The sequence below is a fragment of the Lonchura striata genome, chromosome 1 (assembly GCF_050655825.1).
Source record: "Lonchura striata isolate lonStrDom1 chromosome 1, ASM5065582v1, whole genome shotgun sequence".
In the NCBI taxonomy this organism is placed as follows: domain Eukaryota; kingdom Metazoa; phylum Chordata; class Aves; order Passeriformes; family Estrildidae; genus Lonchura; species Lonchura striata.
The window spans coordinates 18,087,129-18,102,349 of NC_140703.1; the positions used below are offsets into that span (position 1 = coordinate 18,087,129).

General features: G+C 38.8%; 1 long non-coding RNA gene across 2 annotated transcripts in view; it reads right to left on the bottom strand.

Moving 5' to 3' along the window:
• Positions 1 to 4,435: 4,435 nt before the first annotated feature.
• Positions 4,436 to 15,221, bottom strand: part of LOC146768609 (uncharacterized) — a 30,807-nt gene continuing 20,021 nt past the window's right edge. The window contains exons 5-7 of one of the 2 annotated variants that reach the window (XR_014950844.1): positions 10,783 to 13,826; positions 7,365 to 10,280; positions 4,436 to 4,836 (exon numbers count right to left, since the gene is read on the bottom strand). This is a non-coding gene — a long non-coding RNA (uncharacterized LOC146768609). Of the gene's footprint in view, positions 4,837 to 6,778; positions 10,281 to 10,782; positions 13,827 to 15,221 lie in introns of those variants that run through there. The other variant, XR_014950825.1, reaches the window with a different exon arrangement.

Below are 15,221 nucleotides of genomic sequence, written 5' to 3' on the forward strand. Positions count from 1 at the left end.
TTTTTTCCCCCCTCCAAATGCTGAACAAATTCATGAATCTTAGAGAATATGATGCAATAAATGTGAGGTTTTAAACTAATTCTTCATTCTGGAGACTCTCCTCACTGTGTCTATCAGCCTGCAGGCACCCCAATGACTTCTGCATATTCTCAGAAGGGAATTCAGCTTGCCTTCTGCATTGCCAAATACTGAGTTTTTTCTGAAAGTTTTTTATGTGGTGCTGTGACATGAGTGTTACAAAATTTGAGGCTTAATCTTAAAAGCCAGGACAGAAAATAAGAATTCTATCATAAAGCCTCACCACTGTTTCTCCTGATTCTTCCATCACTTGCCCTAATGCAAAAAATACTTTATAAATCATGCTGTTTTCTAGAGGGAGAGGCCAATCACATGACAAAAGATTTTCCTTTTATCTCTGGGGGATCTCAGACATCATCTCCTTTGCAAGGTGTTATTTTGGGCAATGAATCATGGATACCATTTACTACCTTACACAGCTCTTCATTTTGGACTTTCAATCTTAGAGTGTAAATATCAAGTCTCACTTGAACTCACCTGACCACTTCTGTTTTATTTTAATTAATTTTGTATTGGCTCTGAAATAAAAAAGAAAATGCTGGTGTTACTGAACTATGGATATATCAGTCATCCACAAAAGGTGGGAGGGAAAGACTTTTTTCTTGATTTTTAATCTCCTCTTCCTTCCGTGTGCTGAAAATTATCCTAAATTATCCTTCCCACTAAAGAATTCTGTAAGGCCCTGAAAATTAAGAGATGCAAAGTTATCTTTGTCCTGGGCCTCATTTCTGGACCTTATCCACCTTAGCCTGAACAGATAATCCAATATAGCAAAATAATATCTTCAAATGATTTTTTATTATTTTTTTGACAGCAAATCAGAACAACTGTAACTAAATAATATAGAGTTCAAGTCTGTATCAAGAAATATAATATTTAAAGAGTTCCCTAAAGTAACATAGGATGTCAAATTCAAGGTAGGTGATGTAAAATTTGATGCCAGGACTGTGACTTTGGTGTTTCAAACTCAGGAGGCATGATGCTAGTTTTGGCTGTTGGTTTCTGCATTTCAGAAACCTTGTGGTTTTGCTTAATATATTTTCCAGTACTACTTTACAGTCAATTCTTTGTGCATTCAAATCAAAGGATATTAAAAATGAGAAAAGATAAATCCTCTCCACCCCCTCTCCACCAGTACTCACAGAATCATTAAGGTTGGAAAGTACCTTTAACATCAACAAGTCCAATTATTTAAAAAAATAATAAAACCAGTGAAACACTGAGGAAACTTCAATTTACCAGGCATTTTTCTACTTTGTGGTTAATAGAAAAATAAGTTTAATGACAACATGACAGATGGTTTTCTTTGTGTAACAGAAAATAGGGGATGAAGAGATTTGAGTGAGAGAAATCAGGACTCTTGTCTCTCCTCATGTATTTTGGGAACTGTGGGATTTTTGGTTTAAGGTAACCATTTAAATATTGAGAACAGAAAGCTGAGGCCATTTTATGGGTCAAAAAGATGAATAAGACTCCATCAGAAGCAATGAATTTGTTACAAATCCACTACTGGAGTTAAGAGCACATTGGAAGGAGGAAGGCTGAAAATAGATTTCCCAAGAAATATGAGTGTATTTCATATTTATCTCCAGCGGAGGTTGCAGAGTGACATAAACATCTCTGTGTTGTTTCTATGTCTCACTCAGTTTTATTGCAGATCAATCAAGAATACTCTCCATGCATAAATACATTCCTGCCAGTGCTTGAACTATAAATTTTTCCATTATAATTTTTCAATTCCTTTTTTTGTGCTACCTTTACATCGTCCTGGTCCTTTTCACTTCACTCTCAGAATGAAAGTGGTGCCTTTAGGAGTTCCTGATTTCACAGGAAGGAATAACTGCCTTTCATAACCTTTTTATCATTTCACCACACCTCCCCATCAACACATCCCTACAGCTACAAACATGAATATAAACAGCACATATAATCTTATCCTTTTTTCTTTTATTTTTTGACTTTATTTTTGCATTTTAGCACTGTCTGCAAATGCCAGCCAAGAACAATGTCCTTTAAAGCTCTGTGAGAATACAGTCCTAAGCCATGAAGTCCTATTAACCCAATAAGATATGCAAGGAATTCAAGAGAAAAAAAAACCTAATGTACACATAGAAACTAGAGCAGGAAAAATCCCTTCTCTGCCTCTTTCAGCCCAAAAAATTACTGGGTCTTTCACCCTTACTGAGAACAACCCTAAGCAGATGAAACACTTGCTCACCTCAGAAGCTCAAGGTAGGAACATTTCAATGGAAACAAAAATGCCAAGATAGACAATATGAAAAGGGAAAATAGTGCTTTGATAATACCTCAGAAGAAAGGAATGAGGCCTCAAGCTTTGGTACTTATCTGTAGCAGGGTCCCACAAGGTGCTGCAGCTGTGGGAATGGCCATCACTGTGTGGTGTGAAACACCTGCCAGGTGGTGATGACTGCCAGCCAAAGAAGCAAAGCCTTGAAATTCTGGTCAGAATTTTTTCTGTTTCTTGGTAAGATATCAGTATTCTAAGTGAGACAGTGAGGGGAAAGAAAACAGCTTGAGATACAAGACTTTTACTGCTTATCATGAACTGGTGCGTGGCACTGGCAAACAATATTTGCAGCAATTGGCAGAATTGAAAATCTATCTGCAGAAGTAGATTTGCAAGAAAGACTTAATACAGAACTGCTTGTTGCTGTGCTATTATTCAATCCAATCTAATCAAAGGATATTAATAATGAGAAAAGATAAATCCTCTCCACCCCCTCTCCACCAGCCCTCACAGAATCATTAAGGTTGAAAAGTACCTTTAACATCAACAAGTCCAATTATTTTAAAAAATAATAAAACCAGTGAAACACTGAGGAAACTTCAATTTACCAGTGTATATTGATATGTTCTTCTACATATCACTGAATGTTTTCTGGAAATCATGAGGTCTCATCCACTATCTTGTTTAAAGCTCATTAGGGAAAACTGGTTCTCTACAAAATCACACCAGTTGCAAGCTGAACACTTCAAGAGAAAGACCCTTATAGCCAAACATTACAAAGTTAAAACCTTCACCACATTATGCATGGGATTTTTATTTTACTGTAAAATTTGAGCTGTTAGGCTCTTGGAAAACATCATTTAGACAAATTTTTTAACACAGGAGAACTTTTCTGAAAAAGAAAAGAGCTCTCAGTGAAAAAAATTGAACTCCAGGAAAAGCTTGATCAGGGAAAAGGGGAAGAAAAAATGAGGGAAGATAGATGGAATATCAAAGTGAAACAATTATTTCTGTCAGTGCTCCTCCATCTTTTTTGTTCACTTCCCAGTGGGTCTCTCCAGCTGTCATTCCTGCATGAGAGCTATAGCAGAAATAACCAAATTTAGTAAATCTCGAGCAAACTAGTGCCATAGAGAAATAGTTTATCCTGGAAAAATTAGTAGATGTACATTTAATGGTGAAATGTGAGCACTCAGGGAGATTTCCCAGCCACAGCAAAAAGCACTGGAATTTCAGCCACTCACCACAATTCAGCCATCAGGAAGCAGCCAGCTAATTCTGAGCAGGCAGCTCTGGTCTGCTGATACCCTTTTTTTGGAGAAGTGGACACCTGTATCTCCATCTGATTTGCACCAGTGAATATTAGTCAACATAGCAAAGGTAATATCCAAAAAATATGTACTTCATTCCATTCTCTGCCCCTCCAGTCCTACCAAATGGTGTGCAAATGTGCCTGGTCCTGTGCTTCTCTGTGTCGGAATCTGTGGCATTGATGATTTTGAGATTGCAGGAAGTCTCTGTCTGTCTGCCCCACTGCCAAAGCAGAAGCCATAATTGGTCTGTGCTGGTTTCAGGGTTGTTTATTCTGTTTATCTCTAACATGTTCTGCTGCCCTGCCCAGCTCTGTCCTGCAGGGCAGCGTGTGGGGCTCTGCCCTCAGTGGGATGTTACAAACATTAAATACCAGAAACTCCCTGGGCTGGATTTACAATAATGTGCCAATATCTGTCACCTACGTTGGACAGTGTGTCCCCAGCCTAAATCAACAGAAAAATGCCAACACCACAGTGAAACATGGAGGGCATGAAGAAGGAGAAAAAGGACAAGACACACCCAATTTCCTCCATCTTGTCCCCTTCGGACCCCTAATCTAGAATCCTAAAATTTTACTTTTGCACCTGCGCCACACTTAATTATTACTCATATCAAACACTCCGAGCTTGTAATTCATCCCGTTAGATTGAAAACTCTTTTCCATGGACAGAGATCCCAGACAGTGTCTCTGGGGTCTCTGTCCAGGGGGTTCCTGACCCCTGCCAGGGTCCCAGACCTTCCAGGGCAGCCAGAGGGAAGTCCTGGATTCCCACACTCTGCAGGGCTCTGGGGACAGAGCTGAGGGATGTCCCCCAGCCCCAAGCACGTCAGATGATCCTCACAGGAATAACTCCTCTGGCCTTCGAGCTGGCAGGAGGTTTGAGCCCATCCTGAGCACATCAGTCCTTAAAACCAAATCCAGCACCTGCACTTGTGCATATCTGGCCATGGAGAGGTCAAATCTGCTTCAGGCTGTTGCTTCAAACACTCTTTTAATGAGCAGCTTGTGACAGCAAGGACAACTGTGTGCAGACAATCTGAGACTGCACAGCTTTGCTGAATGAATGCCATCCTGAGTCAATACCTCCACTGTTTACCTTGAGAAGATGAAATTCAGATTAAACTCCTGAGGCTTTTTGGCAGGTGGAACAATTTTCCCCACAAGGAATGGGCACGGAGAGTTTGAATCTGTATTCCTGAAATGCAACAAAGGTACTCAATTAATTTGGAGAAGTCACTATCAATTTCTAAACTTCCACTGAGATACCATAAATAATGCTTTGCAAGCTTATTAATTTAATAGCTCTGATATTCATTCTGTTTCATCATGTGTTTGCCAGGCTTTTATTCATTTTGATTTGTTTTTTCCTCCTCAAATGTTATTTTAAATAGCTTTCATGAAATAGCTGCATAATAAGTGTACCCTTTTGTTCTTCTTCAAGGAAGCTCAGCAAAAGCATAACAAATAATAAAGCTGATAAAAGAATACATGAAATGCATACCAAAATCCATGCTTTCTTCTGATGCAAGCACCATTTAGCTTCAAGCTAAGACATCTCTCATCTTGAGAAGCTGTTGGGCAATGGATGGAAGCCACAGCCAAGCAGTTTTATTCTGGTTTTACCCTCCTGACTGTAAGTGTACAATATTATAATGTGTTATTTGGCCATCCAGCTCAGAGAGGTAAAGAGGGCCCTTTCATGGCTTTCAGCGTTGTTGGGTGAGCAAGAATTAAAATGAGTTTTTAACAAGAAAACAGAATACACAATGATCATGGTAGAATCTAAAAAATTATGACATTTATGCTCACACACTTATATTTTGGAGAGTGAATGTGACTGAACAAGGCAATTATCTCTAATTAGGAGGGGCTAGGGTCATTCCATTAATTATGTCCATCACAACAAGTTAACAATATTGATTAACAAGATAAGAAGCAGAATAAGCCATTCATCCCTGAATGGGGTTGTTATAGATTTTCTAGTGAATTCCTACAATGTATTTCAAAAGGAAAATTTCAGAATTGGAGGTGCAATAATTCCAACAAAGTCTGATTTCAAACAGGCTCTTCTGAAAAACATTCTTGAAACAATCTGCTTTTGTTAATATGGAATAATTATGGAGCTAAATAAACATACAAGAGCATTCCATAAGTGTGCCTGACACACACAGGGGAAACACTCTTTGATCCTTGAAGCAGAAAAAATTTCAGGCCCCAACTTTGCAGGGCTGAAGACAAAGACAAATTAAAATCTGATTGACTGCAAGTGATTAAGAAGAATGCAGATCTGCCACAAAAAGTTCTGGACTAACTTGGAAGTGGTTGCCTAAGAATGGCTTGGTGCAATCCCTGGTTTAACTCAAAAACTGTCAGTGGAATCAAATTATGAAATATTTTGTCTGTGAGATGTTATGAAAGAGAAATACAGACTTGTATGTTCACACTCAGAGACACATTTGCTCCTCCTCCATGTTTTGCAATAGAATTCTCAATCTGCAAATGTCCTACTATTTCCAAAATAAAAATCAGTTTTTTCCTGCTTTTTTTTTTTTTTTTTTTTTTTTTGTGTGTGTGTGTGTGTGTGTTTTTGTTTTTTTGTTTTATGTGCATGTGTGCTTTCAGGATTTTTGTTTTTTCCTTCTGCATCCTGTCACATCACAGTGATTGATCCCCAAGTTTGGTGGCAGGCAACCAAGTGGGTATCAAACATCCGTGGTGCTTCTGAAGCACTGGTGCCAAACTGCAAATTGGAAATGCTCTCCTGGTTGCTCCACCAACAAAAGAGATCCTTGATGTGCAATTCCACTCCTCATCCCTCTCAGCCAACTGAGAGGAGACAGCAGCAGCAGCAGAGCTTGTGCCTGATTGTTGGCATGTCAGACAAACATTATTAAAAGCAGTGGGGGCAAGAAGAAAGATGAGAGAAAGGCTTTTGCTGTTTTGTTCCGATGCCGAAAGCTTATTTAAGAAGAAAGGAGTTCCTGCATGCACTGACATATATATAAGGACTTGATGTAATGAAGGCATCCAAGCTGTCTCTGTGTATTTTGGATTATGGCATTTTCAGATAGCTTCCATTTTATATTAAAAGAACACATATGCTCAAGTAATCTGATTTAGAAACCTTTGTTCCTATATCTTAATATCATATTTATTTTCATACCTCCAGCCAAGCAACTATCCCAGAATTAACACAAAAGCAAACTTATCCTGACCCTGTGTATAAAATACAAGTTTTTGGTCAGGTCCAAAATAATCTTCTAATATTCACTTCTTCAAAAAAAGGAATACAAAGAATAATACTTTTTAGAACATATAGCAATCGTTAATTGTTAACAGTAATTTTTAAATTTCTCTCTGAATGAAAACATTTAAGAAGCATTTAACTACAGTGCTCACAGCAAAATTAAAGCTATGGTTGGGCAGATAATAACTACTATCCTCATTCAGCAAAGAATTAAACCCTCTCACAACACCTGCTCTAGACCAGAGATACTATAGAGCAAACACTGAGGGGAAAAAAAGCCTCTTTCTACTGAAAGTACACAACTTTTTTTTTCCCCCCACAATGTTTGTTTTGATAGACAGATTCTTTAGGAAAGTTTAACACTAGAAAAATGTGTTTTATGTGTAAATGTAAAATGCCAAATCATGCAGCCAAGAAAGAGATGCAAAGAATTTTACATGGACTGTCAGAACTTTGATAAAGAATTCAGAACTGACTTTTGTCAAGCCTTCATACTGTGGTGTTCCAGGAACTGCTGCACGTCAAAGTCTGACAGTGAGCTCTCCAGCATTCTTATTCCTTATTTATAAATGGACATTTCTCTCAAAAAAAAAAAAAAAAAAAAAAAAGAAAAAAAAAATTGGTAAAATACAGACTACAATCAACATCTTGGGCAGTTGTCAGCACTTCCCCAGTGAAATGGCATCTCTTTAACATCAGTACTTTTGATGATGATGCAGACAAAGTTTCCAAACTACCTGAGAAGGTTCCAGAAGAGGTACTCCCTAGAGATGCTGCATGATAAAGTCAACTGAACAAATGAAAACACGATTAAACTAAACTACAAGCCTCAGAATGTGGATATTTTGAGAATCAGCCGCACTGGAATAAAATGTTTCATGCTTCTATATAAAACACAAATTGGCTTTACAATTAAAACATGAAAGGCAGAAACACAGATATTTTCAAGAATACAAGAAGTTTAAAAGACACAATCCCAGATCTACTTTAGGGCAATGATGATGGTATCAAAAGGTTGTAGCTGAGACTGGTTGATACTAAAAAGCAGTTTCACCATGCAGAACTGTGATCGGGGAAATTACAACCTCTGTGGTGACTCCTTGTGAGCATCAGATGAGAAATTAAGATTATGGGTGCAGATGACAGAGGGAAAACTTTGCCAGAATGCTGGGAACTTCTGGAATAATTCTAGGAGTTAATGGTAAAACTTGATTAAACTATGCTGTTGTTTATAGATCCTAATGCTTTCAATATTACAAAGCACAAAGCAAAACCTTTTTTTCTCATTAAGCACAGAATACACAATTTCTAACCACTTTTCTTGAATGCCACAAGTTATAAACTACAGTGTAACCACGTTGTTCTTAAATTTGCAGTAAATACCCCCTTCTTTGAATTTCCTGGGGCTGAATACTCCAGTGTGTTTTCTGTGGTTAAAATCTGTAATGTGTCCTCCTTTTTATTCACTTATTTCTCTCCCTTTACAGTCTTTGAATCTTTCTCCTCTAAACCTCTGCATTCTTACAGCTACCAGGTCCTTCATGTTTCTGTCAACAGAAAGGAGTTTTGAACAGAATCAAGTATAATTCCATCAAGATTTTTTATTGTTATCATTATATTTATTAAAGAGCAGCAGACTTTGTAAGAGACTTTTTTTTTTAACATTATATTCCAGCTCTATGGCACAAATACTTCTATTTCAGCTCACATTGCAGCTGTCCTGAAAAAAGTCAGGTTTGCAGAAGTAAGTGGAATTTCATCCTTGAGATCTGTTCAACAAGGACCAAGAGCTGTGGCTCAGCACGTACCTCAGCATCCAAAAAACCAGTATGTATGCCTTCAGTTTGATTTGCAGATATTACAGAGCCCACTAACTGCAGTCTGGAAGCTCTGTAGACCAGTGCACTTAAATCAGTGCATTCCTGTATCAACAGGAAAAGCACAACCCGAAGCTCCAAAGAGGAATGAGAAGCAAAACGAAAAAGGGCACTTTAAATAAATTCTGTACCATGTCAGCCCCACTACCTGTCTCATGATACTTCTTCACAGATTAAGTAATAAGCATCTGCTTATCTGCAGTTGCCAGGCTCTTTAGTTTCCAGTTATCAGGTTCTCTGCTTCTTCAGCCTCTCCTTCATGCTCCTGCAGTGTCCCTCCCGTGCTTCTTTGCAGCTCTGACATTTCCCAGACAGCACAGGCAGGTATCAAACCCCCAGCTGCACTTATTCTTCTACTTAATTCTTCTGATCTGCTGCTTGGTGCAACAGCAATTCTGAGCAGTTCTAACTTCCATGTAATCAGGCAGACTTGTCAGATTTACCCTGACTTGCTGACAAACTGCTTGGCCACTTAATTCCCTGTCCCATCTGATTGTCATTAAAAGCTTTGTTAGGTGAAGGAGTTGTCAGCCTTAAGCAATGACAGGGCTTGGCAGTCCCAATTCACTGTTACTGCAATGCCCAGCTCCTTAGCAGGGTGCGAGGTGAAAATGGGCATACATGGGCAAAGAACCAGCACAGTGCGGTGACAAAGCTGCACAGCACCCTCCACAAATCCCAGACTTTCTCAGGAAGCCCAGCTGCACAAGGCCATCAGGGCTCCCAGCTTCTCCTGAGCTCCAGGAAAAGAAGGAGCTGCTTGCCAATCTTTGCAGAGACTGCCCCAGCTTCAAAGGATGTGACAGGGAGCAGCCAGGTGATGGAGGCTGATTCACACTTAAATATGAACCTGGGGGCTGTGCCAGTCCTGTCCCAAGGCTGCACCTGGTCTGGGGTCTCCTCTTTCCTCTACATCTCCTCCAAGGGAAAAAAGGGAATTCTCATGTTCTGAAATGAGGCCATAAAATTGCATCTTCTTCTATCTGGATGCAGATGTAAAGATAACTTTGTGCTCAATGAAGTCAGGATTCACTCTTGAAATAGGAGCCTCAGGCCCACAAGTGTCTTTAGTGCAGCTGAGGCAATTCCCATTAGCTGCAGCTCAAGTTATCACATCTGTATGCTGGGATACAGACATTGCCTGTGAGATATGGCAGCCAGGTGTAGGAGAAGATCCATATGACTTGCTGTTGCCCTGATTCTTAAGATTTTCTAAAGCCTTCTGAGTTTGCATTCTTGTAGAGAACTTTCTCACACAACTTTCTTTAAACAATCTATTGTTTTACATTCCTCCATAGAGGCAGAGAAATTTGATGTACTAGTAGTTTGTCCAATGTCATTGGAGAGGTGGCACATTCACTCTCCAATCCACTGTCACCTTTGGAAAAGTATAAATGCTGGAGTCAGAAAATAAACTTCCTCTTTTTCACCTTTGCAATTGCAGCGGCTCACGTTGGGCTCTCACGTGTCCTGTAGTGACAACTTCTCCTCCTAAGCCTTGGGGAACTGTGAAGACTTTTAAAAAATAGATGGGTCAGGAACAAAATTAAGCCAGACAAAAAGCATAAGCTCCAAAAGCCCCCAAAATGCCCCCAAGCCTTTTTCTGCCCCTGGCCTCTCCCAAAGCCTGCCCTGCTCACAGGGGACATCGGCCAGGTCCAACCTTCGGCCATCTGATGGGAGCAGTCCCTGGGGCAGCTCAGTGTCCCCTGTGCCTGTCCCATGGGAGGTGGCACCAGGCAAAGTCCTCCCAGAGACCAAGCTTCTGGTTGCCCCTTCCCCTGTGTGCCTCTGACAGCCATTGCTGGGGCAAAACAAAACTAAATCAGCTCCTCACAAGGGTTTGTTTGCTGCTTCACACGGATGGATGGAGCACGTGCAAAACCAGGTTGGTTCCCAGGGTCCCACCAGCCTTGTGGTCATCCCAGTGAAGCCAAACATGACCTTAGAGCCCTTGCCAAGCACCTCCCACCAGGACTGAACATCTCCCACCTGAGTGACAGTGACCCTCATTTACCTTTCTGTGCCTTGGGGTAGATCAGCCAAATAAAGTCCTGATCCAACTGGGGCAATTAGTCACTCAAATGCACATTTTCCCTGACCCCAACGTGATTATACTCCTTCTACCATGGCTCAAAAATGTATTAGCAACTGCCAAGAGAGAAATTAGAAAGCACATATGCTTAGGAGATATATAGATAATTATGTCACATATTTTACATGTTACACCTTGACTCTGCCAGAGAGGCACCACATTTGTTATTAGCTGACTTCTTCACACCATGCAGAGCAGAAACAGAGTAGCTAAGGAACTTTCTTGTCCTACAATGTTCTTAACCCAAATAATACCAACAAGGAAGACTGTGAAGGATCAAAATGTCAGTTTGTTCTGAGACAGAAATCAAACACTTTTTATGTGGGACAACCACTTATTTTTTGAAACAAATTTGCAACTTTTCTTGTCCTCCTTGGGCAACTGCAAGGTTTGTTCCTCACTAAACCACAGTGACATCTTCCAAAAGGTCTGCATTCTCCTTAGCTAATTTTCAAATTTTCATAAATAAAAGTGGAAGCTTGCTACACCTCTCTCTGGGTTTTTTCAAATCTGGAAATACAAACATAAGTTTCCAGACTTTTTCCCAGAAATATTTATCTTAAAATATAAATTCATGTCAAGAATTTAGACTTGAAAAAAATACAAAAAAACCACTTGGAATTCTTGAGGAAAGTATGATAAACAGTGAATTCTGATAATTTCTGTGGTTCACAGATTAAAAGCACCAGCCATGTGAGATGCAAACAATGTCTGCAGTGGTGCTATTTGCTCTGTGAATCCAAATGAGCCCATTTGCAAAGGTTATCACCTTTTATAATATAATTTAATTACTATTTCTGATACCACAGAAATCCTATCACACATAAATCATATAGCTTAGAATAATGATGATTTAACAACTCTGGTGAAGGGTTCACAGGGCAGCAAGTTTAAGTCACCCAGAGCTGGTCAATAACTGATTTCAGATTTACAATTTGTGCCCATGCCATGACACTTTGGTCAGAAGAGCAGATGAGCTGCACAGTGACAATGTCTTCTGCTCTGTGATAACCAATTTAAAAGTAACTTTTAATTACACAGTAAGGTCTTGGGTGAAGGTCTGCAAAGCCTCAGGCAGATCCAGGTAACTGTAAGCCCTGCCACAGGTGGTAGGGATTTGGCAGGTGTGATTTACAATAAACTTGTGTAACAATATAATTATTGTAAACATAAATTAACTCTCACTAGACAGTGAAGTCCAAGAGACACTTGCTCAGAGGACCAGAGAAAGAAAAAAAGGGGAAAGAGAAATAAAATAATGGGCACAGGAAGAGAAGTGAGACTCTGATTAATACAGTGATTAATCTGAAATGATTCTCAGAGAAAGATTTCAAAACTTCTTCCTGAGCAGACAGCTCCATCAATACCCCTAAATTATAAATTTGAATCTCTGTCTGTCTTTTCTCTTTTGTAACTCCTGTTGCCTTTAGTGAGTCAGGTGTGGGTAGTTCCTGCTGCCCTGAGTGGAATTACTCTTGGATGAGATTTTTTATCCACAGACTGTATTTAAGAACTTGAGCTTGCATTTACAAATAAATCCAACAATAGGCACGTAATTCCTCAGGGGATATTACGGAGTATGATTTTTTCAAACCACTGGATATATCCAAATCTATTCTAAGAAGGGAGGGGTAAAAAGGGGCAGCAATGTTCCTATTGCTTCATTATTCCTGCAAGAAGTAATCTTTCCCAGCACTGATTCCATCCCCTGTGCCAGATTTAACAGGGAAGGCAGAACACAATAAGTTTCTTTTAGAGCTCCTTCGAGCAGCCAAAATCAACTACATAAACAAACCAAACATGTAAAGTAGGTAAGAGAATGAAAATCACCCTAATTCTTCTTGCAGAGATAAAACTTTTTTGTTTTTGTGTGTGAGAACAAAACTTGTTTTGTCATTTGTTTTTCATTAGTACTAAAAGAACATGAAATTTTAAATCACAATTACATACACTTACAGTCAATCTGGGAGTCTTAGTCTCAATGCTGCCTTAACTTCAGAAATAATTAGGTTTTGCAAAGGGGAAGGTTCCATACATACTGAAAGCAATGTCCTTGTTGGTAAATACACATTTCTCTCCACCTGCTGTTGTGAAAAACTACTAATTTTATGACCTGGGCATAACAGACATTGTGATAACATTTTCTCCTATTTGAAAGACTTGAAGTCATGGCAAATATTGACACTCATCACCATCATGCATGTTTTTACTGGAAAGAAGGACAGTAAACAGTTGATGTGACTATGATGGGGGAAAAAATCAATTCTAAAACTGGATACAATCTGAACTTGAAAACAAAAAGATGTGACAGGGAAACAGCTCTATACAATTAGGAAAAAATCCCTTCATTTCTGATCATGAATAATAGGTTTTGTTGTTTGGGGTTTTTTTGGGGTTTTTTTCTTCTTTCTAAAGGAATCAAAAGGAAACTTTGAGGAAGCTTAACTTGAACTTTACCAAAGTTTCAGAAGTTCAGCCTTCTTGTGTGTTTACTCCAAGGAAATGTTTTCCACTTAAGCAGCACATTCATCTAGTTAAATTAAATTAATCCATTCTATATCCCTAAGGTAGAAAACAGCCACATTTTCATTTATTTATGTGTTATTTTCACTCGATTCTGAAACTAGTGGCAAAAAAAAACCCCAAAAAAAACCTGCAGTGGAATTAATTTTGAAGATGCATCTGATTTATATTACTCCTTGCAGCAAAACTGTTCCCTTTCCATGGTTAAAGCTGTTTCCCTGATACCTCTCATCTGCAAGGGAAAGTGACTACAATTTTTTCCTCTTTAAGGGAAAATGTTTCCAGCAATCTCTCACTTTCACATAATAGGATTATATAAAGAAAGAACTGTCATGAATACTTCCCTTTTGAAGACTCTCACCAAGTTCTGGACATGTTTTCCTGCTTCAAAGTTCATAATGTGCTATAACTAAATTAATACTGGTGAGGATTTTCTGTTCCTTCTAGAAAAGAAACAAAATATGTGCGGAGTTACACTCTGAAACTGAGTTAACATTGTGCCAATTACAATTGCTACTGCTCTGACATAGATAAATATGGTTTATTAGGATGTGTTAGTGCTTTTCCTCGTATCATTTAGATAATGCTCCCATCTCCTCAGTTTCCTCTCTTGTCACACATTGACTGTAGAAAAGCGTGAAGCCAATCTAGATGTCAGATTACCCTCAGATCATAACCAAAAAGGAAAAAAAAAATCAAAATACAGTGTTAAAAGAGCTGTTCTTTTTAAGATTTATAGCCAAGAGCATTGTTTGAACAAAAAGGAGAAAACCTCTCTTTGTGCATTGCTATTTGTGGGTCTCTGAGAAAGTCCTACCACCCTTAGGTTTCAACTAATTCCAAATTAACTGTATAAAATAGCAGGGCTCGAATTCTCTGCTACATCAATCCTACCTTTCAATTCAAATACAATTGATTTGATCCTCCTAAAATCATCACCACTTTTGTTCCTGCAATTTATTAGCCTTGGGCTGAAGCCATACAATGGAAACCTTTGTTGGAAAGGACTTTTTGCACGGCCCTTGCTCAGGGTGAAACAGATCAGTGAAACCTGAATGGGTTTCAATGGCTCTGGGCATGGATTGGAAACTCGAGGACTGTCAGGATCTATGTAATATTTTTGCAGAATGAAGAAAAACTTGCCATTAAGTCACAAGTGTTTTCACTTTGGGTATATCACGTATCTTCCTTCTCAGCCATAAACAACGGGGTTGCAGCCGCATTATAATTCATGCGCAAAATATTTGCATTTTTCTATAAATGTGTTTCAAATTTGATCTCGTGCATTTCAGTCTGGAGGGTATCTGCATTCTCTAGATCTCATTATAAATTGAAAATATGCACATTTTCATTTTTATCCAGCCAAGCTGTTTGTCCACACCAATATTCATGCTCAGATCTGCTGAAGTGATTTGTCAATTTGCATCAAACCCAATATTTGTAGTTCATTTGTTTTTTAAGGAATAGGACTGGGACTTTGCCAAATGCTTCTTGAAAGATATTTTTTGTAAATTCCCAACATTATTTTTCAAGCCCCTAAATGGTTCCACAGTAGTCCTTATCTGATGAAAGAGTGAAAATATTTCTTACGTGTAATTAAATATTACATACTTCCAGTACTTTCCATGGAAAAAAACTAACTTTGTCTGAAAATACAGTGGTTCAGTCACATCCTTACTTCCAGCCAGCTTTCCTCTCAATATGAACACTGATCACAGTTCACTTCAAACACTCTGAAACAGGAACCAACAGCAAAAATATACGTTCAGATCCCACTGGAGTTAACAACAGTTTACAGCACTGTGAAAGTTAAGAAAACCTTCAGTCTGAGACAAAGA